This window comes from Amphiprion ocellaris, chromosome 3 (assembly GCF_022539595.1).
Source record: "Amphiprion ocellaris isolate individual 3 ecotype Okinawa chromosome 3, ASM2253959v1, whole genome shotgun sequence".
Classification (NCBI taxonomy): domain Eukaryota; kingdom Metazoa; phylum Chordata; class Actinopteri; family Pomacentridae; genus Amphiprion; species Amphiprion ocellaris.
Window position 1 is genome coordinate 9,076,514 of NC_072768.1, and position 24,474 is coordinate 9,100,987.

The 24,474-nt window shown below is 40.2% G+C and overlaps 1 protein-coding gene across 3 annotated transcripts in view; it reads right to left on the bottom strand.

The window, feature by feature from the left end:
• Positions 1-24,474, bottom strand: part of sema3ab (sema domain, immunoglobulin domain (Ig), short basic domain, secreted, (semaphorin) 3Ab) — a 67,745-nt gene that overhangs the window by 29,183 nt on the left and 14,088 nt on the right. The window contains exon 1 of one of the 3 annotated variants that reach the window (XM_035952129.2): positions 13,210-13,354. The exons of the other annotated variants lie outside the window; for them this stretch is intronic. The gene's annotated coding sequence lies outside the window, so the exon portion shown is untranslated. Of the gene's footprint in view, positions 1-13,209; positions 13,355-24,474 lie in introns of those variants that run through there. 3 annotated transcript variants of the gene reach the window in all.

Consider the following 24,474-nt stretch of genomic DNA (forward strand, 5'->3'; position numbering starts at 1 on the left):
AGATTTCTGTATCATTGTGAGATAGCAGCACTGTGTCACTGTAGTTATGATAACAAATGAATGCTGATGATCACATGATTGCGATCCTAAGACAAACCCACCACTGCGGACTTTTGGGACTTATCCGTCGGAAGTCATAAAACGACTGAGCAGCCTTGGCAGAGTACTGCACTCTCTGAATGCTTTTCTTGTATTACAATGTTCTGATGGAAAACCTTGAGTCCTGACATTCATGTGGATGCTTGACATGTACCACCTCCCTAAACATTGCAGGTAATGCACCCCCTCAAAACCCCCCAATGGCAACAGCAGTCCTTGATGCCAGTTTCCACCCTCAGCAGGACAATGCACCCCAACACACCGCAAAAACTGCTCAGGAGTTGCCCGGGGAACACGACAGAGCTACGCTGTTCACCCGGGTTCCACACTCCCCAGATCCAGATCTTATCGAGTATCTTTGGGATGTGCCAGGATAAGTCTGATCTAGGTAGGTCCCACCCTGCAACCCACAGGACCCATAGAATTCACTGCCACCTTCCCAGTGCCGCAGGACATCCCCAGAGGTCCTGTGTCCATGCCCCACTGGGTCATAAAGGGGACCAACACAATATTAGGCAGGTGGTCATAATGCTATGCCTGATCTGTGTATAAAGAAATATTAGTTGTACTAAGTATGGTTTTATCAAATTATTCAAAAAGTCATTCATAATCCAACAAACTCGGAATTCCTCTAAAGGAAATAAATTTACAGAAAACATTGTATGATATTTTATATATGTTCTCGTGTCCTGAATGCGATGAGACGATGCAGTGACGCAGTTTGGATATTGGGTTGCTGCCTTTGACAGGCCTGATGTATTGACACTGTGGTTATTATGGACATAAAACACACACACAAACATGCAGTGATGGAAGCCAGCTGTGGGAGATGGCAGGTCTTGGTATAAAGGAAAAAGCTGATCCCAGAAGCTTCCAAGCTACTCTAGTCTTCACCAACTCACCCGAGAGGCATCTGGGAGACAATATACAAGAAAAACACATCCAATCCGACCGCTGCTGAACACTTGTAGTACTATTTAAAACGCTAGTAGGGATTGAGCACAATTATACTGGAGCATATCTGTCACACACAGTGTAGAAAAACTCTTTTCCGTCCCGACTCTTCCATGTAAGCAGACTCATGAGAGCATGGCACAAGTATACAGAGTATGCAATCCACTATTCATGACTGAATAAACCACATGCTGTTGGTGATTTACTCTTGCTTGATGAAAAATGGATGAAAAAACTGAGCAAAAAACTCAAAGCTATGAATAAATTACTTGGAACAGTGTATCATCTTCTACACTCAAGCAGCCACACCCTTATTGTGGCAACTAGAGTCCACTCTGACAGAAACTGCCAATCCATACAATGTAGGAATTAAGCACACCAAAATGTGAACATGCGTTTTCAAATTTCACACCATGTTTCAAGAATGCCAACTCTAGTTCATTCACAGCATAATTTCGTTAGAGGACAACACCAGATTTTGCCAGATGGGCATCAGAGGACACGGTGTCTGTCTTGGTGTGCTTCACTAGTTCACCAGCAACATAAATTTATCATCATTCATCAATATTTCAGCCTTAAGGCTACCTGCATCTCACATCCACAGGGAAAAACAAAAATATACAGCCTTTTCTCACTCACATACTACAAGTACCCACCCACCATTTACGCAAACAGGGACAAGGGGCAGTTTCTGTGACAGCACCAGCAAGCAGAAACAGGTTGTTCTTGGGTCACAGACGCCTAAAAAAAATAACAGCTCACATTAGGAAAAATAACCAATAGAAAAATCAACTCAATCTAGACACATTGGTGTACAAAATAAAATTTCTTCATATGATTTTTTCAGCATGCTTTGTATTAGATAATGCACAGCGCAAAACAAAGAGAACAGAGCATTGTGATATTTGTGAGTAGACATTTTTCATGGCTTCATGAAAAGCCTGAAAGCCACACAGTGTTGTAATGTGATACTTTTGGTTTACCCTCCTTCCAGGAGGTTAGAATGCAGGGTCAGCTGCACAACACCATTTTCCTTAAAGTTTCAGTATTCTGAACTCATTGCAGGAAATTATTTATAAGTAATTTATACCACAAGTCTCAACTTTTCTTAAATATATCAGTGATATCTGAAAATCGGCAGAGATGCTCAACACCACAATATTTTCACTTGTGGTTCCAAGGTTCTTTGTGAAGCTGTGCAGCACCACTTGGCAGGCACATTTAATTTCCTTGACAGTCTTTACCATGCTGGGACTTCCCTAAAAATCCGCTATCACGTCGAATCAGTTCCTGTTCTAAACTCTATTTGTCTCAACCAAGCTTTTATGGCTGGGAGATACAAGCCAGACATGCTGTGCAGCTTAAGTCATGCACCATTTCTGTCTTAACAATCTATTAATGCATTAACTGGATAATAATATTAGTGTTATTGCTTCCTTAGGGGAAAAAAACATCATCTCACACTATGATCGAATGCTTTCCCAAATACCAAACTTAGCTTGTAAACTGTAAACAGTTTCTCTTACTGAGGAGTTCACTTGTAATTTTCAGCAATGATCCTGACACAAAAAAATGCTACATTTCTAGGAAAAAGATGCACGTTTGACATATTCATGGCTTTGTGGCTCTGTCTTAAAATATTCACAGATTCATTGTATGACACGCGAGCATGCCCAGTATTCAACAAGGTATTTTGTGGGAGGATAACAAATCCTCAATACGCAATGCAACAACTTTGAGACCCAAATAACCAAATATGTACACAGTCTACACTTTCTGGCAACAGTATTTCAGTAACTTATGCTGTTTAGGCTATTTTTCTCCATCATTAAATCTGTCATATAAACGAGGTTTGAAAAACTGCCGCAGCTTTGCAGATTTACTGTTCAAAAGCAATAAATCACTTGAGAATTTAAGACCTGTGTTTGCAAAGCTGATGTGTCAAAGCAGTCCCTCTTTATGTTTTTCTTCAGTGTACAGCAAAAAGGGGGCAGCAGGAAATATGAGGAGAATGAGTTACTATGTGTGTGCATCCTTGTGTGTGTATTTGTATGGTGGAGACAGACAAGCTGATACTCATCGCTGATGCTGTTTATTGACTCTGCTCAGCATGACAGCAGTCTAGACATCACACAGCTCACTTCCTTAACGCTATAACAAACTGAACCGATGTGAACATACTCCTCACTTTTTGTCTGTCACACTCCTGGTGCTTAACACAGCAAACTCTATGTAGTTTGAGGTGTGAAAAGGGAAAGGCTGAGTAAAAAGCGAAAGAACCATAAGGCACGAAGCCGTAGCCCAGCGTGTAATGGTATACCTTCTGGAAGTAGACATAACAATAACTTCTTCTAGGCAAACACGTGACTGACTCAAAACCATTTTCCCCTTCATTGCGGGTAGTGTCAACGGCAGAGTGGTTAGCGAAACACACAGGAGCTACTGTTTCTGCAGATTCAAAAAGTTCCAACTTGCTAAGGCACTATTCTTATGGAAGAAGGCATCTTTCCCCACTCACTCAACTTTACCAACTCATACAGAGTCTACAAATAATAATCAACATTTTACATTTTGAATTGGTTTTTCTCTACAAGGAACAAAAAGGGGATTGTTTAAAGTCAACTACTTGCACTTTCAGAACGTACTTTAATGCCAGAGCCAACATGACAGCCAAACTCAGACACCACTCAGTTACTATTGTCATGGTATGCTGAGGCTTACAAGGGGTTAAAGGTTAGACTTCATTAAAAACCAATACTGAACACGTGGGATTATACCCCTGCTGAGTCTTTGATCAGAAAAGAAAGGGGTCAACTAGGAGCCTGTGTCACTCTGGGTTAAGCTTAACCTCTAAGTCTGTTGCTCCAGTAGTCTGAAAACAATATCTCTCATCACTGAGGTAAGAATAAAAGCAACAGTTTTCTTTAAAGAGAAAAACTCTGCACTGATGTTATTAGGCTAAATCTGTCAAACAGTTCTGACAGTTCTGCACAAACAGAAGGATGACATTGTTTGCATGCTGAAAACAAAATGCCATTTCTTTGATGGAGTTCAGGCGACTACAAACTGCTTTGGTATGGCAACCTGAGAGCTTTGACTGGTAGAAAGATGGGTATTTAACCAAAGTCTCCCATGTCGAAGTTCTTTAAATTAATATCAAAAATTCTTTGATGAAAAAAACATTACCACAAATGTAATCAGCATTTATGCTTCACTGCATCTTCCCTTTCTTGGTGTGCATGTTGTACATCTAAGCTCCTTTGCATATTTTAATCAAGTCCCTGTATTTGCCACAGGTGACCCCTGAATGTGCTCACCAGCAGTGTCAGTTCAGCCCATAAACATTGTGTTTTCTGACATTTAGCGATGGATTAACTGACCTTGTCAATAGCAGGGGAGTGTGAGGGAGGGAGAGCTTTGATAGATCTATCTGGGGCATCTTTTATAATAGGGCTTCTGGTGTTGAAAGCTGAGGTCAAACAGAACAGATCTATGAGCATCCATCCTTCCACCCAGATGTATATCTCCAGTCAGAACCTTGACTCTGATATAAACCCAATGATCCTCGTTCAGCCTTGGACTGTTCTGCCCTTATTGAGTTCCAATCTACCTACGTTAAATCCTTAAGGGTGACAAAAGATGAATGAAGGGGCAGTCAGATAGAGAGAGCATAACATAGACACTAACAAAACCAAGGAGAAAGAATAAACAAATAGGGGAATAAAAGGGTGAAAATTAGGAAAAAAGTTTCAGTTGGGATCCACCATGGCTCATAACGCTACCTGAATCAAGAAGCATCCATCTTGGGTCATTATGAGTTTCTACTTTGACAGAGATGAGACTACAACTATACAGTTTTGTTTTTTTTTTTCTTCAGCCCACATCACCCCACATTAAACCAAAAGACATAACCTCAGACTGATGTCTTTTCTTGTTCATGCCTCTCTGCCTCTGTCTTGTCCATGTGTGCCTCTTCCGGACAACCTCCAGCATTTTCTAACTCCGGTCAGAAACTCACTTCGTGCCTCAGGGAGGTTGATAAAACAGCACCAATTCCACAGTAATTAGTCAAGAGGAAATTACACCTCATTTTAGCTTATTGCTGGGTGACTTTCATCCTGCCCAGTCCGTCCAGGTGTTTACTCTTAATTTGTCAAGGTACAATCCCCTCAAAAAATTTTTTATCCTCTATGAAAAAAAACCTGTTACATTCACAAGAAGAAATCTGTTTGCATTTCTTCCCTGCAAAACACACACCTCCACCCTTCATTCTCTGTCCTCCTCTGCTGATTTCTGGTGCAGTTTGCTGGAGGCAACTATATAATTTTAACTAGGTTTTTACATCCTGGCCATAAATAATCTTTATGATGTGCCAAGTACCACTTCGAAATATTGTTCCATTAGAACAATGCTACAATCGGAGAATTACAATCACATTATTATTATTTCACTGACATAAACACAACACAAACATGTTTTCGACAGATCAAATTTCGAGTCAAATGAAAAGCATTTATCAAAATGAATGCCCCGCAGACAAAAACAAGTCATCATGAAAGGGTAGTGTGTTTAGTTTCACCTCTAAGTAGAAAGCCTGCATTCCTGTAAGTTAATATAGGGCACTCAGTGACTACCAAGAGTTTCTGCTCCACGTTATGTATGGAGAACCCCTACAACATGCAGAAAGAGAAGGGGGGTATTATTGTATGACCTCCTTTGCTGAAGTATCAGTAACTGCTGAGCTTGTCACAGCTGAGTGAGAAGGGCTGTTACCTGCAGGGAACAGAGAAACAACACATATCCATCTCTCAATCTCTGATTACTGCTCTGATAGCGAACGCTCTCTCTACAGTGAAGCAAAGTCAATACTGATAGTAGAGTAAAAAAAAAAAAAAAAAAAGCATTAGTCATTAGTAGTCATTAGAGAAGAGGAGAGAAGCTTACAGCATCCTCTTTTGTGAAAATATGCAAGGAAAAGGGTCCAGTTGTCCAATTAAGCTTCAACCCAGAAACTCATGCCCAGGAAGGAACCCTTGGCCCTGCTTTCAGTACCCAGTGTATCACGCCACATTAGTCAGGCACCAGTGTGTGCCAAGGCATCAAACAACACAGCGACTACACTCCAAGTCCGAAATCTCATTTATCCACCCTTCCTTTGCCTAATCCCTTTATCTCATCCTCATCCAAGCCTCATGTTGTTCTGCTTGGTTGCCTCATCATGGCTCCCATAGATGTATAGTCTTAAGTGACCCATGGGTGAACAAAGATGAAGGCAACCACTGTTACAGTGAGCGGACACATTCTGGTAATGCTGCTGATTGCATGCAAACAGAAACAAAGAACCTCAGCAAACCATTTTCGACATGCACAGTCCTTCTAATTCTGCCTGTGCCCACTTGGCCTCTGCATCTAATGGCTCTGCCCCACTGCCAATGATCACACAGGGTTAGAGCTCCCAACCTGCCATCTTCAATTACACGGCAGTGTTCTGTTTCTTTTATGCGTCCGCCCAACTGGGAAACATTGCATAACTGCATCATATTGTTTTCATCATTCTCGTAGATTGATTAAAAATGACCACTCTGAGTGTTGTAAACATGGGTTTAAATGATTGTTAATAATGGTTTAGTTTCTGTTTGGGTTGGTACAGTATTCACTGCTTCATGTTTAAGCTCCTGTATAAAATTAGTCAGTCTCTCCAGTATGCCTTCTTCCTGAGATGTGTTACAAACTATTGCAGTGCCAAACCTCCGACCACTTCTAAATATTTTTGCCTTGTTTGTTTAAAACTGTCAAATTGAGTGGAAAAGGGACACACCAAACCTTAACATCGCTCTGAATATGCAACAAAGCATAATTGAGAACACAATGTTAAATGCAGTAATTAACCAAACCCACAGCAGTGAATGATCATCCTCGACTCGCTCTCTCGCTGTTTTGTGGTTTGCCATGCCATATTGTGTTGGAGTTAGAAGTAAGAGAGAATCTCAAAAGACCATATTGCAGAGCTGAAAAATAATAATGTTATGAACAAACATTCAGGCTTATATATGTCTCATGATGTACAGCTATGATATATAATACTTCCAGCCCTTCACATATGGCTTCTCTTCTAGTTGCTTTTCACTTGACTGTATCTTATGAATGAAACATTCTGAGACAAAAGTGACCTTCTGACTGTTGTCACTCACACTTGCACAGACAGGCTCACCATAACCTTCCCCCACCTCTTCACCCTGCACTCAGTGGGGAACAACGTGAACAATATAAGGGGGAGGAGTGAGAATTAATGGCACACTTAAGGAGTGTTCTCAAAGCAAAGTGAAGCTCACCTCAGGACATTAGGGTCATTATAACACTCCGCTATACAAAGTCTGTCAAATTCTTTGCCTAAACAAGAATCCCCTCAGGCTCTGTTATCTACACTGTTTACTTAGGGCGTCCCTATCTGTCACACAGCGTCATAAATATTAGCATGTGATTGTATCATATTTACCAGGTAATTAAATGCAACTGATTCTACTGCTGCTATTCAGCTACTGCAGCAAAATTAAATGCTATCAACTTGATGCATTGCCAAATAAAAGCTTATCGAGTTGGAAGACAAATCAAGCCAACTTTTTTTGCCAGACAGCTACAGTATATCCTGAATCCTGGAACCGTGTTCACTGGATCCTAATATTGTGCCAGTAATGTAGAGTTAATACAAGGGTAGTGTTTCTTCACTCACTTCTGTTCAGTCTTAACAAAGGCCTTTCCTGTAATTGTTGCATCAATGAGCAGTGATTCGAAGTTGTAAAAGTGTGACGTAAACAGCAGTGCTCAGCGTGCCAAATGATTCAGATACAGCCAGGTGTTAAACTGAGCCGGGGTTGTCTGAGGCTGACACATTCACTCTGCAATGTCATCAGAGGAAGTTCTATCTCCCTTACATCCATTTTCAACAATGTTTATAGTGTTTGTCTTCTGTCTTAATAATCCAAACAATGACCAAAATATATTTACATGTATACTATTAGATCTAATAACTCTAGACTAATTGGAGCTGCAGAGAAAATGCAGAGTAACAACTTGCAAACAGTGGATGTTTCACAGAGTTTTCCTGTCTTCTCAACTGATTTCTCCAAAACCCCATCTTGTAGATTAACCCCATGTTTTGTCACACTGCTGCTGTCAGATCAGCAGGTTCTCAGTGTACATCATACCTCGCTATAGTTCATGTAGTCAGTCAAATGATAGCAATTATGACCTTATTTCTAATGCGTATTGCTTTCGCTTCAAAAGTAGACATATTTTGACTGTCAGTACACAAGCATGTACACACACGAGCTCCCTGGAACCAGTTATGTGCTACATAATCAAGTGGAATTACATAAAGAAACAATGCACAGCACACAATTATCAATGGAAAAAATAAATCAGATCAAGATATGAAAAGACATGGTACAATTAGTGTATCTACCAAGATGCATATCAGGTAAATACCACAGTATGCTAATCAAAACATCAACTCTGACTGTTTTGACTTACACTACACAACCACAACAGAAATGTTAAAGACTCCCTCTAGTAAAAGTTTAAGCTTTTCACTAATTTACATGTCCATATGATGTTTGTTAAAAGACGTATAGCAAGTAAAATAAGCAGTCAAAGCCATGATTGAACAGTTTCACCTTAGGGATTTAATCCATGACCAAAGAGGGACTTTAGCAAATTTAAATTATTAAATTGTTTACAAATAACTGGAAACTGAAACATGCTGCACCAAAGTCTTTACCATTAACATTAACAACTCAATCCACACATATCAAGGCATTTGAAGTATTACCCCTATTAAGAGTAGTTGCTTCACACCAGCAACACTCAGCAAGCTGCTGTAACTGAGCCCATCATCACTTGTGCTTGTTAAGAAACATCCCCCTGGAGTGGGAGTTTTAAGAGCCTTGGATCATCTAGCAGTTCAAAGTGTCCACTTCATGGGTTTTAAAATATATATATTATGTAGTAAGTTACAAGAAACAAGCTACACACTAGTGTTTCTGTAGATCTGAAAGACAATGTTACACAAATTAATGGTGATTAGGATGCAAATGTACTCAGCTCAACTAAAGAAAACTAACTTCCTTGTGACTGAATGTTAATGTCAGTCTCAGAGATACACCAGCTGGATGACACTTTAATGTCTAATTTCCAGGCAGCATTCTGGAGTATAAGCAGATAAGTCAAAGGCAGGAGATGTGTTAATGGGTGTAACCGACATGTCAATTCATCACATCTTAATTAAGCTTACCTTCATTAACTTTATCTTAATAACGCTCCACTAAAATTAATGACTTATTTAGCTAATTAGGATATCTACGTGTGGCTGAAACACACTGCATTTTATAATTCTCTGCCTTGGAGCAACTTGCTAAGCAATCACTTAAGTTAATTTAATAAGGCTTTGTCCTTCCATAATCATAGGCTGACTTTTTATTGAGATTAGCAGTCTACACTCATGGAATTTAAATCACTCGGCTTTTCTTAAATGTTTGTTTGGTGAATGCATGTGAGAGCACGTGCAGGCAAGTAAACGCTCTTTGAGACAGGGGTGTGACAGGTAATATATATAAACATGCCTACATCCCATGTTCCTCCACGCTGCCTGCACCTACAGACAAGGGTAAAGCTGATACTTTGTCACAGTTTGCAAACAGAAGCGTCCGGTGGGGCCGAGGAGTTCACCTAATGGGTCAGCAAGCATGAACTAGTGGATCACCCTTCTGTGTCAGCAGCAGGAGGACACAGGATCCAGAGATGAGATGAAAAAAATGTAAGAACTAGAAACAGGACATGGCGAGAGGATGAGGGAATTTAAAAGCCTGCTTAGATCACAACATGGAGCAAATAAATGAATGGAGGAGACATGAAGTGGATGGATGGGGTACATGACGGAGAAACAACAGGGACTCTGAGCAAACCAGTTTAGTAAATACACTAATACATGACTAAATTGCACGAGCATGTGTTTGCACTAAATCAGCCCTTTGTTATTTTCAAGATGAAAGGCTGCTGTAAAAGAGAACTACTGTGTTGCCCACAATCTGAGGCAGATCCATTAGTTGGGGAGTGACTTGAAGGAAATCTGAGCCAGTGTGAGGAGGGGGAGCTTTTCCACGATAACCTTGAAGATATTTACTGACAGTGGGTCAGACACAGTTAAGATACATTGTCACAATGGCATTAGCTAAAAGGAGGATCGTGTTTCAAGAACAGCCAACACATCTATCAAATGTGTTATTAAATTGTCAACAACAAAAACCATTGTTTGTATGTGTCACACAGAATGACTCACAGAAGCATTTTCTGACTTGAAAGTTAGCAAATTTCATCACGAATGTTATTAAAGTAAACAGCTGATTGGGGTTAGGGACAGTCATGAAGTCAAACATAACAAGACTGGCAATAACAGCTTACAATGTTAAATTGTGGGGTTTTGTTGACTCATTCATCTGCCTCAATCTCCTCTTTAAGCATACATTTGAAGTAACATCACCTTACTTGCTTTGTTTTATGTCATAACTATTAGGCCTAACTATTTTGTCATTTGTATCCGTTATGTTGGGTTGCTTTCCCAAAAATTACTCGTTAGGTCATTGTCAAGTAGCATCATTGTCCTGATCTGTCTCACGTTTGTCCCACCCTGTGTATATAAGAGATCAAATTAGCATACACATTAACTTACAAATCATTTCTAAATATATACTCCTTTTAATTGTGCATTGCCACACATTTTAAGGAGAATCCCAAAATGTTATTTGGGAATACCTCTGTTTACTTCTTCTCTAAACTAACCAGCAGAATATTCACAGAGGACAGATTCTGTCAGCTCTTAAAAGAGTCCCTGCAGGCATGTTAACAGCTACATAAAAATACTCTGCTGTTGTTTCCATAACAAAGTTAATCACTTGAAATCTACATCTCTCTCAATGAACAGCTCAGAATATATGAATATGCAAATAGTTTTTCATTTAAAACCAAAACTACTACTCCTAGATCACTGAAAGACCATTCTCAGTGTTCTGTATCTGCGATGCCACTCAACTTGATTGCAAGTAAACATTTGGAATTCAAATTTTAGTTGAGTGCAGCTTTTGAATTCCAGCGCAAAAATGCCCTCTAACTCTGATCATACATCATTCTTTTTCTTTTAGTTTTTCTTTAGCGTGGAGGGGGACAAAAGAGTCTACAGTGTTTAAAAGGTTCATGATAAAACCAGAGCAGCCCCCAAAGACTTGGCCTTCCTGCCAGTGACAGACTGTGGTGGGAGTAAACTAGTAGCACATTTCATTTGTGCTATCTTGAGGCTCAATTAGCCCTCTGCTCGGTGACCCTAACACTGGGCGTGAGGAAGGTGAAATGAGAGGAAATAGCATAAGTGACTCCATGCTTTCTGCCACTCTGTGGGATGTCAAACGAAGTGCTGTTTGTAGTTGGACTTTCCATTGATGTCATTCCCAAAGCACATTAAGGCTTTCTACTTTTGCTACTGTTTCGTTTTTCATCTCCAAACATCCTCTTTTCCTAGAAGCCATTCAAATTTTATGTGATTTGGTTATGCAGTAGCAGACTAGTTATACTAACCCCTCTTAACCTCCATGTGTTAATGGTCAGCTCCACTTATTGAGAGGGTTTCTACTGCATTGCGCTCTTAGAAACAGAGACCATGTGCTGGGTTCTGACTTTGCAACAGCTGACCATGTGAGAGGAAAAATTTAGACCAAATGCCTGGAGACAATGTGTTTTCAGTTCAGGCTGGCAAAGATATAATAAGATCCAGCACAATGTGCAACTTTGCAGAAGCTGGGACACTGGTGAGGATGTTTGCTTTGTTAAATTTATGCATATGGCTTTTAATGTAGCAGCAAACATAAAAATCTGTCACTCTCACAGTTCTGTTTTTTCTTTGACTCTTAATTTCATTACATATTGCATAATTGTGTGCACAGGAGTGATCTAGTTAAGGTGAATAGCCTCTGCCTCTGTTCTCCTTCTCACTCTCTTGAGACAGGGCAGCTGTGCGCTATCCCTATCTCTCCCTAAAAGTGTGTGCATCTGAGTGTGTGTGTGTGTTTGCGTTACAGTATTTGGACCAGCATTAGCCGCTATCAGCACCTTTAACTAGTCCCCACAGTGCAACATGGCAGTAAATAAACTTTCATGCCTTTCAGCCACTCACTTAAAAGAACACATCCGCGAACATAGCTTTTAATTAGAGACTTAAAAGATTGGTGTAAACACATGCAGACATGAGGAATTATAACACTTAGAGGACTGCAGAATTTACACAACTTATACAAGGATTTATTTGTTGCTTAGAATTCTTTTCTTTGACTGTGCTCATTTGGGTAGTGTGCTTGCAGGTTTACATATGGTGCTCATCAACGTGCTCAACGGAAACTAAAGTACACAGTAATCAGATCATCAGTCATGACCTGCAAATGCTGCAATTAATCATGTATTATCCCTTGCATTATCTATTACGTTCTAAAAAGATACTGTAAATTTGAAACAAGGTTCCGCCCAAAAAACAACGAAACAACCAACATTTAAAATGGAAAATAAAAGATTTTCCTCATGACTCACACCTAGAAGAAACGCAAGAGCTGTGTGTGTTCCTCTGCTGAAAATCCCCCTTTCTCCAGAAAAACATGCAAATTATCAGACTCGACTGACTCCATAAAAGCCTTGAATTTATTACTGAACACTTCATAAATCCATTAACTGTTCTCCTGTCATAAATCACTCGAGCACACACAGCGTTGCTCTCCTGGTTACTATGCTGATGTGATGTACACACCAGGTTGTGTTATGAGATCAGATGGCATCTCCTCCTCCCTCCAGGGTGAATTTTCAAGCTCATTTTTCATCGTATCTGTTACTCAGCCCAACAACACCAACAAACTGTAAATGAGAATTATTTTATTGCCATGACAAAAGATGTGATCACTGAACTCCTTACCCTGACGGCGTGATGCCGGCAGTGACAAGATAATAGACCTTTCTGTGCATTACCAACAACAACTGCCCTGTCTCTTACCCAACACAAATATATCAGATCCTATCTAATAATACTAGAAGAATGCTGTTGCAATAAACAAAAGGGTGTACACTTACAATTGTTAATCCAGATCGATGTTTTCATAGAGTCCTGTGTATCTGAAAGAGTATGAGTGAGAACAAGCGCCTTAGGGTGCGTGAATGAGCAAGCATGTGGATGAGTGTGCACAGAGTCCGGTCTTGTGTTGGGGGTTGGAGTAATAGCAGATGAGTTTAAGTGGGCAGCAATACCAGTCCTCGCTACATCACTCCATCTGCCAACTACTGATCATTAGCATTTTCCTTTTTCCTTCTCTCTCTCCCTAGTTGTTCCAAACATAAACACAGTTGTGTTTGTGTGTGTGTGTGTGTGTGTGTGTGTGTGTGTGTGTGTGTGTGTGTGTGTGTACACACAGTTGTCTTCCTTAGTAACTGATGTGAAACACCATATTGGTGTGTGAAAGTGTTGATGCGTCTCACAGAATCATCTGGGAGAAGAACGGTGACGTCAGCCGCTCTCAGAGGAGGACAGGGCTGGTTCTGGGCATGCCTGCCTGCTGCCTGTCTCTGTGGGGAACCTGGGAGGCTACAGTATTTGGCAAGAGCAAAGTAGCGAGGGACAGATATGCAGGGATGCAGAGTGAATGAATAGTGTAGGTGGGGAATCATAGATGTGAATGATTCCCGAAGGAGAAAGGATGTGCTGGGATACAAACATCACACCGCAGAGATGCAGCCAACAAAGAAAGACTCTTCCGTGAATCATTCATGGAGTCTGTGTGACTGACTGTGCGTTCCAGATGCCACAGACACATAAAAGGCTACAGTGCAGCACTACGGGTCCCAAATGACAAAGATTTACAACTTTCCAAAGTGTCGTACACAGCAGAGCAGCCTGCCTGGTAACCATTCAGAATACTCCAGCAGAGCAGCAAATATTTCCTTTTAAACAGTCCATCACATGACTTCATATGACCCGTTTCCTGTAAGTCCTCATTCAGAAAACACACACAGACAACGTGTCATCACTTCAAATTAATGCAGTACCATGTCAGCGATCATTAGAGGGATGTCCACTGAGCTACAACCACAATCCAGTTAGCCTTGGCTTCCATAAACACACACACAGACAGGCACATACACGAAAATGGAACCACGCACACTTATGGCATTGCATGTGGTTTCCATCAACACACACTGTCACCACCATGCGGCAATGGAACAGCCGCATATCCAGCACTTACAGAGCAAGCACTTTTAAAATAATACACACATCCCAGCAAGGCCACCTCTGCAGCAGCATTTCCTCCACTTCACTTATCTGCAGAAAGTCAGGATCATAAAACTGAACACATGGATCCAACTGTGGGCGGAGTTTCTGTCGACACGTGTACATTTGTTTGCCTCTATATGCTTACAAATGCTCACAGAAAATGCAAAAAAACGTATGATGCAGGATTTTATAAATCTGCCGACTCTCCTGTGATTGCATTGTTATTGTGTCAACACATATCGTATCTTGATATAAATAAGAGGCTAATTTTTATGCACTGCTAATGTCAATGCTGAAATAGCTAAAATATGCACGGGTGTTGGAGATAGTTTTGGGTTGCAGAGGTTCAAGACAGCTGTAGGAAACCATGTTGTTTTGCTGTCTCTACCAAGGTCATGCTGAGTAAATGACACTTTCACAGTATGTCAATATTGTCAACTTATGACAGGTTTTAGGCAATCAATAGTAAAGAAGCCAAGTAAGCTTCAACAAGAAAAAAGGAACACAAAGTGAGATCTGTTTTCAACACTCAACAGCTGGTAATGGAACGAAGTAATCTGATACATGAGATGATTTAACAACCTAAAGTACTCCACAGAAACATCTCCTTTTCATTGCATTTGAAGAAAATAACAAACTAGCAATAAGACCAATACAGATTTCCCATTTCAAACACTGTACACTCAGCACTACTCATCTGGCAGTCACCTCAGTAGACAAATCCAACAGATACATACAGCCATATACATACACAATGCACTCGTGTGGCTTGTATTGATTGTCCAGTAACGTTGGTATTTGGACATAAAAGAGGCAATTACAAAGACCACAGAAACCAATATAGACTTGGCATACTGCATCTAAGTAACTGTTTAAATTTTTATTTTTGACAATGTTATTATTATCTTACCACAGAAATGTTTTTACTACATGATCAATAGCCCTATTATGCTCCCACAATAAGCAGTTGAAATGACTGATCAAATGTCTGCAGTAGTAACTCGGATCTTTCAGATTAAATTTTCAATGAAATGTGTGTGTGTGTGTGTGTGTGTGTGTGTGTGTGTGTGTGTGTGTGTGTGTGTGTGTGTACAGAGAGGGTAGGAGCTGAAGTGGGTGTCTGTCCTGGTCCCTGTCCCAGGCTGTGCTCACTAGGGTCATAAAGTTATCCAGTGTCACCACAGGACTATTGGATGGCTGTCAGCACGCTAAATTAAAAACCACAAGCACGCAGCGTTTAATTTCAGTGTTTTTGCCCCGAACGGAGTGGGACTGCCTGCCGCCGCAGTGCTGGGAAGTGTGTGTGTATACGTACATGGATGCTCGCATGTGTGTGTGTTCCTGATTACCTTTACAAAGCCCCTCTGTACTAAGTGTTCTACTGTCTCTCCTGTCTGTCCTCCTATGGGACCAGAGCCAGACAGACTGCTCCACTCTACTAGCATCACATAAAACAGCATGGATGAATAATTTGTCTGTTACGAAAATGTTTTTTTTCTATCATAATAGAATAAATACATGATGAAGGGATGAACTGAGGCATGACCCTTTCCATCAGCAGAATCTCATTGAAATCAAATTACAGTAGTCCAAATGACGAGACAATTTGACCTGACCAAAAAATTGCAAGTCTAATGAAATTCAATAGAACGAAGAGCCAAGAGACAGTAAGAAATCCTTAGAGATAATTGTGTCTGTACAGATTAGCATACTGCTGGTGAACTTGGTAAACAACAGTTATCCAAGGCTCCAGTGTGATTAGTGGCTCGACAACAGAGGAGCAGTAGACCAAGTTATGATGTTTATAAGCTTGAAATTGAACTTAATAGTCTAAATTGGACACCGTTTAACAGTTTTTTTTTCACTAAAAGTCAGTGAAGCTTGACTGAAACAACTAAAACTTTTTTTGTGAACTCAGCAGTTTTGATTGAATGAATAGAGTCTTGTGTTTAATATAACAGGATGGTGTAAGGATGTAAATGTGAACTTTTATGTGCTCTGTGGTATCCACATTCATGGACCATAACAGACCTTTCACCAGCAATCAAGCATATTAGCGCTCAGCCATTTCAGATACGTGACATTTCTCTGACCTCCATTGTAAAGAGCATTGCAGAATGGAGATGCTGCAGATGCCCTTTAACTACCATAGTAATGCAAAAGTGAAGAGAGAAATGGAGGAGACCAGATACTAAAAACGAGGGAATAAAATTGTGATGACAAAAGTTGTAGTCCTGTCAAGAAGCAGAAAGGTGTGTCGAGTCTGGGGTCGTCGCTATACTGTATGTTTGAGGTCATCATTAAAAAGGGGGTCTGTATAGTTTCCTAATGCTGAAGGCAATTTATTCCACACAAATTTTACACTACAGAGATTCATTATATCATATATTGCATGGTATTGATTCGAGCTTGGTGTCACTCTCACACATGGCTGTTTTATAAGAACCCCTTGGCATCACATCTAATTGCACCGCATCGGGTGCTTATTAGCATATTTTTATAACTTGTAAAATAGCCAGACGACCCTACAAAAGTCTGTGATCATCAGAAATCAATGCAATGAGTCCATAGTCAAATGTTTTCTCCTGGTGTTGTCACTGTCTGTCACTACTTTTCCAATAAGGAAAAGTTTCCGTTTTAACATATAATTAATTCTGTCATAGTGTATTTAGCAGTTTTGTTGCCTACACTGAACCAAACTGCAAGTAAAAAGAAGATTATGTCACAAAATGAAATTAAGCTAAGTAAGAAAATAATGTCCTGACACAGGATACAAGCCCCTCAGCCTCCTGGGTAAAAGTCCTCTGTCTCATGCTGCCTCCACCTGTCCAACCTCCTTATTAAACTGGAAAACTTCCCATACAGGTCAGATGGTACTGAAGCCAAAGGACACCTTATGCATATCTCTCAGGTGCCAGAGGCTTTGACAAAACAGCGGTATTTGATGTCCTGGGAACGAGAACGGGTCAGTGGTTCCCAACATGTAAACTGTAAGCTTTAAATGGGACATAGGGTGATTTTGTGGATTCATGGTTTGATTAACTTAAGTAAATACACTTTTTCTATACTTTGCAGCTTCCTCCAATTTTCCCTGTACAGATGTGGGGGAGAGCCCACAATATCTAACTTAAAAGCAGCATCTAATTTCATATCTTGATTGTAAGTGACATTACCTGAAAGTTTTCAGTACAGTGAAGACTATTTATTTTGATATCCTTTTCCCCGTACTGTCTCATATGGAATATTGGTTTGAAGAGATGCCTGGTAGCAGAAGCAGCAGCAGCAGTAGAATTTGTTAATGCCTCGGATATCCTCTCTTCATGTTCAACAAAATACTGATGCACAGATGTATTTCTAACCACCAAGAGCAATGAAAATTCAGAGTACACCTGCAAAGCATCATAAGAATAGAGGCAAATTCTGCTAACCTCTGTTTAGCACAGTGCAAAGATCTACACAGAAACTTCTACTGCTATTTGTCTTTGCATGGCACATCATTCAGTCCCTTACATGGCTGGCTGAGTGCACTTAGAAATATAATATATATATATATATATATATATATATATATATATATATATATATATATATATATATATGCAGTATATATAGATATACTGCATATATATATATATACTGTATATATATGCAGCTACATTCTGAAAAACAGTAGCTAAATAGTTTGGGTTGGATTTTTCCTTTCAGATGACCTACAGTAGCAAGGTGGATTGCAATTAAATTAAACTTGATAATGATTTCAGGGTCTTTTTTCCCACCAATCTGAGCTAGTGAGATCTCTTGTGTGTGCACATTGTAGACTATGACAGGCAGATTATTATCTTACACAGTTAATCCCTGACGAATTGCTGTATAAAGTATCTCCTTCCAAGAATGTCTACACAGACATTATCAGAAGTCTAGCCAGGCTTCAGGATATCAGATAGCCAAGATGGAGCAAGTGGTGAATGGGGTTTAATCCCAGGTTATCCTGTTTAAATAAAAAAACTATTCTGTCTTATGTATTTCTGAACTTCATCCCTTTCTACTGTATTTCGCCTAATGGTCTTCAGCTTTAAAAAAAATCTTCTTACAGCTGTTGGTTTTACAGAAGCAGAGTACAAGTCATAACAATGGAAACAGAGGCTGTTTATTCAGAATGGATTTCTGTGTGTCTGACTGTTGCCAGAAATTAGTCTGGAAAGAATTTTCTTGTGACATTCACTCATGCTAAAGATTGTAAGACTTTTGTTGCCTACAAAGTTATTTTTGTGTAAACAGTATTTGCTTAACTTTTCCTCGAACGTTACCCAAGGTGGGCTCTGCTCTTACTCAACTAACCTGAATCTGTCCGAAATACTGACTGCGTGCTGTAGACTATGACAGGCAGATTATTATCTGACGTGGTAAATCCCTCACAAATTCTTGTAGAGAATATGTCCTCCCACCATGTCTACAAAGACGTATCAGAGGTCTGGTCAAGCTTCAGCATATCAAATAGCCAGGATGGAGAGAGGGTACGTCCTGTAGTTGACTACAGTGAGTGGAACCATCTGTCGGGCATTAGTGCTTTAGTATGCAGTCCTTGTCTTCAGCTGTATGAAAATACACACCGGTCTCTCTAATCTGACCTGCCCAGCCTCACTATTTATTATTTCAACCTGAGACGGAAATGTTTGGTAACTGAAACTGCACTGGACGGGCCACTGCATAGACTGTAGGTGAGTGTAGAAGATGAGAAGCTTTAGATAGGTGGGGCAGGAGCACTGCTAGCAATTATGAACCTCTTGAAAACAGGCCATGTTGGGCAGGCGTTTAGACCAAAAAGTGCATTAAAAAATGCACAGCAGATGGAGTAGTTTAAAGACTTTTGGACGTCAGAGAATTTTAGAATACTCTGACAGCAGGTGTTGCTGTAGCAGGACTGATTTTAATGGTTGTGATAGAAGCAGATGGTGTTTATGTAATCAAAGTAATCTAGTAATGTGTACTTGAACATGTTTAATTATGTCACTGCAGCTCAGTCCTCTGTTGCAGGCTCCGTAAGTTTTCTCTCTACCTGCCACACCTCTATTGTGTCAGCGGTGGGGCAGCAGCTGTTTGTGACACCACAGACTTCTGTCTGCAAGTCTGTGTTTGTCAGCACATCTCAGGGATATGGGAAGTGTGTGTTTGGGAAAGTGTCTCCTCTGACTGTTATTGTTGTTCTGTCACATCAGTAATGAGTCACGTGATGATTTAATAGAGTAATTAAAGGGAAGAACAGACGAAAAAAACATTGTCATCTCTGTCTAACTCTCTCTCTCTCTCTGGCTTTCTTTAGTTTTACTCCACCTGGTTCTTTTCTCAGGGTGTTTTGTCACAGGTGGCTATGGTGTGTGTCTGACAAGGTGTTGATTTATGCACACAGCAGGAGCACCACCTGGCAACTAGGACCAACCAAGAAAGAGCAATAATAAAAACAGCAACTTGTGAGTTACCTCCGAAGAGAGTGGGAATGTGAGGACACAAACTGACATATTAACACATATGCAGACTTTATCTAACATTAAGACATGCCCAGCCTGTTGCAGTAAATGTGTTGCTTTATTGCAATAAAACGCATTTAGTACTGAAGTGCTCTCTTTATTAAATGAGAAGCATAGCTAATAAAATCGGAACATCCTGGTAGCACCTTTTCCATAGCTTTTTGTATGCAGCTTTTACGGTGTTAGCAGTAACATTTTAACATCCTGAGTCTCTAAAGCATACTTTTTCTGTATTAACACCTGAGCCATTAACTGTAAAATGCTCAAAAAACTGCATGTGTAAAAAATATTCACTCACTCAGACACAAACATACACAAACACTCGCAGGCTCATTACAGGTCATGCAGGACTCTTAGCAGGTCATCTGTCTTGCCTTAGAGGAAAAGAGTGGTCAGACATTTCAGGACAATGGGCACAGTGTCCATTCTGCTCTGACCTCTCACATAGTCCCGGCCAGCATGGAGAAAACATTCACGGCACCATGGGAGGCCTCAAGCAATTGCACACGATATTGGCCTCTGTGACACTGTCCATGCATCCTGTTGCTGTCAGTGCTCTCTCGCTTTCATCTCTCACTCTCTCTTTCTCGCTTTCTCTCTCTCCTTGAACTTGCGATCGTTCAGGCCATCATTAAAAACAAGTCGACACAGAGGAAAAGCCTTTTAAGAAAATCTTTGATCAGTGTTGTTGACTACTGCTTCATGGATACAGAGATACATCTTAAAGTCTCTTTATAAAGGAGTCGGGTAAACCACCCTGATCCCTACATGTAGCATATGTAAGACTGTCTACTGCACAATCTTCTATTAAAGTAATGTTTCAGTATTTAGATTAACGTTTTGAGAAATGGTCCAGACTGTTCGGCAGGATTATTACAGTATCCCCTAAAGTGTAGTAAACTCTGTTTTTTAGTCATTTGTCAGCACCACACTGTGAAGACTTCTATTGGAATAGTTCATGTGTGTGGCGCCACTTTTGGATTCACTCTAATTGGGCAATTGCAAGACAGTAAATCAGAACAGTTAAGGAAACGGCATAGTTATTCATATATAAATAAAGACTGAAGCAAAAATCACCTCAGGAAATGAACTGATATGTTATGCTAATAGCTATCCCACTAGAATGCTTTGTGCCGTTTTATTTTCTTTTAAACCACATACCGCACCACTCTGCCAAACCACAAACTAAAAACAATGGACATAAGAGATGTGAAAATGGGGAGAGGAAAGGAAAGCAGAACCAGGGAGGCGGGTGTGAAAGCAGGTCATGTAAGCTGTAGAATGTGTTTGCATGGAGCCCATTCACCTCCAGAACAGGGTGGGGTGAACAAGCTCTATATATAACTGCAGAGAGGGTGCTTTGGTGTGGCTGCTCATCTCTCTGCCCTATAACTGACTCCAACTCTATAAACTACAAAGGTACTAAAGCACAACCACAGTTTCCTGTTAGCTTTCATTAAAATCTAAGCTAAATAGACATATAAAGTTATACTTTCCTTCCAACCATTCACAAATCACTTTATCCCAAATCCTTATGTTTTCTACAGGCAAGTTTAAAGTCATAAATTACATTTTTTTTCAACTAGTTGAGCAATTTGACCTACATCTTCTAAATTCCTTGTTCATTAAAAAACCCAAAAAGTGAAATATTCAATCCAATACTTACACAGTTGTCATTACATGAAAATGCCAAATTTATTGCACTTTTTAAAAATAATTTTATACAACCAAATCTTTTTAAGCTTTGGACGTTTTTGTGTGTGTTTTCACAGACAGTTCATAGGTTTGAAAAGGTACAACAAATATAATGTTTCTGACCATAGACTGAACTTTCCGTACTGGAACTTAGCGGCAGAGAAGCTGAAGCAGGACTTCAGTCTGGAGCCCTGTCTGTGATTAATGGATGTAAATGTGACCCTGAACTTGATGGTTGCCCTTTGTGCACTGGAGGCCACGTACAGAAACCAGTAAAACACACGCACACCACACACAAACGTGTGAAATAAATAGCTCGTGTGTGAGGGTGGTGAGTGTGTACAGCCCGAGCTGCGCTTCTATACTTGCATTTGTGCTTGTGATAGTACTTCAAAGGGAACTTTCAGACCACATCGGTCGAAAATTACTTACATTCAGCGTAGCTTTGGTATCTGTGGCCACTTCCTATAGTATGATATGAAAGGATATTCAAAATGCTCAGTATTTCATTGCCGTGTTGGATAAATGTCAAAGTCCAGGAGTAAGACATCTCCTGGTAAAAAGCCCATCCATCAGCAGGAGTCAGACTGGCTGCAGAGTTCTGGGTCACCTTACACCATGTCTCACACCACAGTCCCTATCCTTTCCTACCTTTTTATCCATGTCAAAGTCTGTATTCCCCATTTTATATCAAATCATCTTTCGTACCTGCTTTCATCCTGCTAACTTTCTCCCTGTCCTCATGTTTTTTCCTCTCTCTGGGCTTCTATACCTCTTTTTCCCTCAGGCGCCATCACTTTTTCCCCTCCTCCCTCCCACAGGCTGGGCAGTAAAACAGGAGCAGGCTCATGGGAGGCCATTAACCACCAGAAACACTGCATTACAGCTCTGCTGCAGAGCGAATGACTGCAGACTTTTTTACACAACCGCCGAACAAGGTATGGTAGACCAGCAATGTGTAGCAAATGTGACTTTTGGCCCTGAAGCTACACACAGTATACAGTGATAGTATACCGTAGGTACAGTCATTCAGTAATTATCCATAATCTCTGGCTACCTTGTTCATCTGGCAGCTTCATCTTTTCCACATAAGCAATACAGACTGGTGTTTTGGTTTTCTAGTCAAAATTACCATTATTGCACCAAAGCTTACATGAAGTTGCACAATGAGCCACTGTAGCTTAATATAAATACATACAGTCTATGGACACTTACCGTGATTTAATATTGGTCATTTTTGGTTAATTGTCTGAGTTTTGTGCCATGGTTAAATCTAGTAACGCTACAGAAGTGTTTTGTAGCTGATAACCAGTCGTACAAATAGGCCACCTTTTTCTGCCATCTTTTAAAAATGCATTGCAGTAACATTTAACATTTACTCAGATTGCAGTTTCCTTTAACATTTCTGTCCTCAGTAGGATTTCCTTTAATTAGGGCTTGTTGTACAGTGTGTGTATCATGGTGTTCATGTGTGTAATGTGTGTGAAGTCGCTCAGATGAGAACAAAATCGCTCAGCCTTGACCCCAGTAAGGACAGCTGCAACGAGAACTAAACCAGACCTTTGTCCTTCTGTCCCTTCATCTGCCACACACAGAGAAACACTGACAGGATTTTCTACCCTCCGCGAGGGTTTAGCTGGGTGCCAATGCTGCGTGTGGTCTGTAAGGCAATTCCGTTGTTACGAAGTGCTACATGCTCAAGACACTTCCCTCAGGATTTTCATGGGAGGGAAGTCCTATCAATATTCCTGATCCAGACATGTGCACATAAATTTAGAGCTGTCACCAAAACTCAGGTTGCACCGTGTCATTATTACAATTTGTGATAGGAGTAATACACTTGATATGAAGTATTAAAAAGCCTTGTCTAAAGGGAACATTGAGTTATCAAGCTGTCAAGGACATGCTGAAGTTATTAACGTGTAATGTTAACCGCATCAGTTTTTGTGCTGGTGTGTCATTTGCAGTCACCCAGAGGCCAACTCTTTCCCACTAAAATGACATTGCTATACAACGAAACTGCACTGTCAATACCATCTTCAAAGAAATACATTTTCTTACCAAACAGTAAAACTATAATGTTGCATGGAGCTCTTCCAGTTTCAAAGAGTCACAAAGTCTTCATTAGGTTGTGGAGGCAAAAGTCCAAAACAGGATTTTCACCCAGGAGTCTGGTCTTGGCATCCTGTGTAGAGTTCAGTTTCATTTTCAGTCAGGTTTAGACACCAAAACTACTTGGTTAGGTTTAGGAAAATATCATGATTTGGGTTAAACTACACCCTCTGACAACATATTTTCTGGGTTGCCACGGTGACAAGTCTCGCTCCATCTAATATGTGACAGGTTTGCTAAAGAGGAGCAACAGTAAAGCAAAGAAAAAATGGCAACGATATGTCGATTAAAAATGAATTTGTCATATGTCACAACAAATAGTAAAAAATACCTTTCTCTCAAAAGGTAATTGACAATGCAGTTTAGTTGTATGGGAAAGTGATTTTTTAAGAAACAGGATTGCACCACTACGCACCCTTTCTTCAATGGCACCATTTGCAGGAAAAGCAAAGCTGCACTAGCAAATGAATGTACGCCAGCATTTTTACTTTATGAAATAAACTACATTTCTTTCCCTCAGACTTTTCCCTGTACTTTATCATCAGAGCGACCACCTCTAACAATATAACAGCAAGTCACAATGGTTTTTACAATGATAGAAATACAGAAAACACACGTGCACTTAATATTTTTAAAGTTCTTGAGCTGGAACAGCAGAGAAACTTGATCTTTCGATATCCCACCTTAAATGGAAAACACATGCTACTGAAATATGCTTCTTTATAATGAATTAAAATG